We start from the raw sequence: 3290 nt of genomic DNA on the forward strand, positions 1-3290 counted from the left end.
CCGCTCTGCTGCTGGTGTAAGTCTTTGCAAATAAACCTCTCCTGAGGAGCAGAAACGCTGTGTTCCAGCAGCCCTGCAGTGGAACGGGCCGGGGTTGGAGCAGTTTTGTTAAATATGAGGTGTGTGAAGCCTGGTGTGTGCTTTGTGGGTGCAGCCATGGCAGCTGGGTGTCCCCAGGTGGGGAGCTGCCCTGCCAGGCCCCACCTGATTCCTACCAGGTGCACATTCTTCTCACACGCTGCAAAGCCTGTGGGCTGCTGTGCAGGGCAGCCTGGGGCTGCAGCAGGTATTTTATCTGCCAGCACAGCCCCGGGCTGGGCTCTGGTCCCCTCTCTGTTCTGGAGTGCCCAGGTAAGCCTTGCCTTGTGCCAGGCTCTGGGCCCTGGTTTCCCAGAGCAGCACTGCAGCTCCTGGAAAGGCTGAGGAAGAGCTCTGGGTGCTTCCAGCCTCGTGTTCTGGGAGCTGTCTCTCCATGGCTGCTTAGCCATCCTTTGGAAACCAGATAACTGAGCTCCCTTGGAAGCTTTCAAGTCATTTCTCCACTTGCTCTTGCTGTTCCTTTTAGTGTCCATCTGATTCCCCCTCCCAGAAGTACTCTGGGAGCAGAGCTACCACATCACCCAGCTTGGTGTGAGCCAGCCAAAATCAGTCACGGGCTGGCAAAGTTCTCTTCAAAACCAGCTGTAAGAATTGCTGAAAGGCCCCAGTGTCACTGCAGAAATATCTTATTTTATTGCTTTGTGCTCAGGTTTTGGCTATGATGTGGGCTTGCTTACCTTCATCACTTCTGTAGCAACCCCACATCCGAATTATTCACATTACACTTACTCTCAACATGCCAGTAGCCAATTTTATAAAGACCAGGCTGTAATGTTGGTTTTAATCCTATCTATTTAATCCCAACTCACTGCTGGATTGTGGTGTGTGGTTTTTTTTCAGTGACAGAATAAAATTGCTCTCCATTTTTAAATTCTATACTCTGCTATTAATTGCTGTTGTTCTGAAGCAGGAAATGTATCGTGTTCAAAGCAACGAACGATCTTTGTGCTGTTGAGTTTAAATATGGAATATGCTTTCTCAAGTGCCGGTGCCCTACTACATGTATTCATTTAATCTCTCATATTACCAGCCAGCTCTAGGTAATTAGTTAGTGCGAGGGGTCTGTGGGAAGTAACTGAAAGAATCAAGTCTGGTTTTCTCAGAAATGAATTCTGGTGCATGGCTACAGACCACTGAGGGATCTGTGGGCTGGAAGGTTTGAAAACCCCTGGCTCAGGGTTTAGACGCAGAAGTTAAATAAACCATGAGAGGATGCAGCACATGATATTTGAATTATGAAGCATCCATTGCATTGGGTGGTTGTTCCTCAGGAATGGTAGTGGTTTAGATTTTCAGGAAAAGAATTAATGTTTTCCTGAAACACGCTCCAGTTGGGCAACATGAAGGCATGGCAATGCAGCAGGGTCTAGGCAAAATATAATCACCAGAGTTGGCTGATTAATTTGATTTTCAAAATGATCAAGCATATTTAAAAACAATTTCAGGATGATTTGGTGCTATCTTAAAAATGCCAAAATAAAAATCAGCTGGAAAGCATAAATTTGGTTACTAAGCAGTTCACCATGCACTATTTTCACGTGTAACCAGCTTTTACTGTGCTGAGTAACCCTGCTCGTTCAGTACAACTGCTCGTACAGGCTGAGGTTATTTGTGTGCACAGTTAGAGAGCGAGTCCTGAGCTGCTGCTGGTGGAGATCCTTGGTGCAAGTCAAGCAGTGCCTTTGGTGGGTGCTTTAATCTATTGTACTTGGTAGGCAAAGACTCAACAGGGTAGTTTAGATCAGTAACGGGTGCAATATCTAAAGTTTGGGTACCCTGAAAGTTTGTCAGTGCCTGGTGACAAGAAGATTTAATGCTACAAAAGGAGGTACAAACCTCCTGGTGTTCCTGAGGGGACCTTGTAAGCAGCTCTCTGTAGAGAGGCACAGCCACACTCAGAGCTGAGTTAGCAAAGGGACGTGCCACCTCCTGGGACCTGACCCCGTCCCACTGGGCTTATTTAGAGAGATTGCACAGGAGGACTCTGCTGTCCCCGAGGAACAGGGGCTGCTGTGGGAGTGGGTTTGAGGTGTTTGTGTTTCTGCTCATGTTTGCTGCTGGGTCTGGGCTCTGTGAGTGAAACTGAGCTGCAGTCTGGGAGATGGGCTCTGGTGAAACACAGAGAACGTGCCAGAGCCTGGTGGGACGGTGTGCCTGTCTGAAATCTGCAGCTCTCGGGCAGCAAGAGCTGCTCGCCTTCAGTCAGAGTTCTCTGCCCCTGTTGGTGGCTACACGTTGGAATAAGGTTATTAATACATGGGAAGTTCTTGTGAAAGAGACTTCTGAGATCACAGTGCTCTGCCAGATACCAGCTAGGCAGGGTGATAATTGAATTTTAAAGCTACAAATCATACTAAATGCTGTATTTTAATTTCTCAGCACTGCTGCTGAGAAAATCCCAAGGGAAGTCACGGGCTGAGGATACTGCACATCATTTCATTCCTAAGATGGCAATGTTCCCTGGATACAACAGACGTACCTTACCACTCACTTAAGATTAAGTGACTTAGCTGGCTCACAACCCAATATAAAACAGTTAAACTGAGAAGATTCAATCGTTTGGGGAAGAGTTGCTGTTCTGTCACTCCCATGCTGTCAGTATGTGACATTAGTATTAATAGTAAACCTAAAGGTAAAGCGAGAGTAATTGCCAAGGGAAACTAAGAAGATGAAATAATCTCGGAGTTCAAAGAACAGAATTGCACCAAATGTTTTCTGGCATTGAACAAATCTGGAGAAAATTTTCAATGTTTACTCATTTTGAATGTATGAAATTGAGCAAGATTTTGGGGCCTGAATTAGTTTTTAGTGCAGTGGTGTACAGAGAAGTCTTTATTTTGGATTTGGCAGCAGGATGATTTAGGTTGCTTTGGAGGGCTTGAGGAAAGAGAAGATGACAAAAAAACCCTGGCATCCAACAGCATTTAAATCTAATATTTTACTTATCTGCGCCTTGAGAAATTCTCAGTAATTCTGTCTGTGAATCCATGTCTGCAGCAAGGCTGTCCAATGTGTTTCTCTTAACGCCGTGGCATTGCCAGGTGCCATTCCAGGATCAGGGTGTGCCCGCAGGCAGTCGGAGGAGCCAGCAGCCAGGGTAATTCCAGGGGCAGGTTTCGCTGGGAGGGGAACCGCTCAGCGGCAGCCCCGGGCAGGCAGAGAGCCCTGGCGGCCGCAGGTGACTCAGGCAG

Source organism: Geospiza fortis, unplaced genomic scaffold (assembly GCF_000277835.1).
Source record: "Geospiza fortis unplaced genomic scaffold, GeoFor_1.0 scaffold172, whole genome shotgun sequence".
NCBI lineage: Eukaryota > Metazoa > Chordata > Aves > Passeriformes > Thraupidae > Geospiza > Geospiza fortis.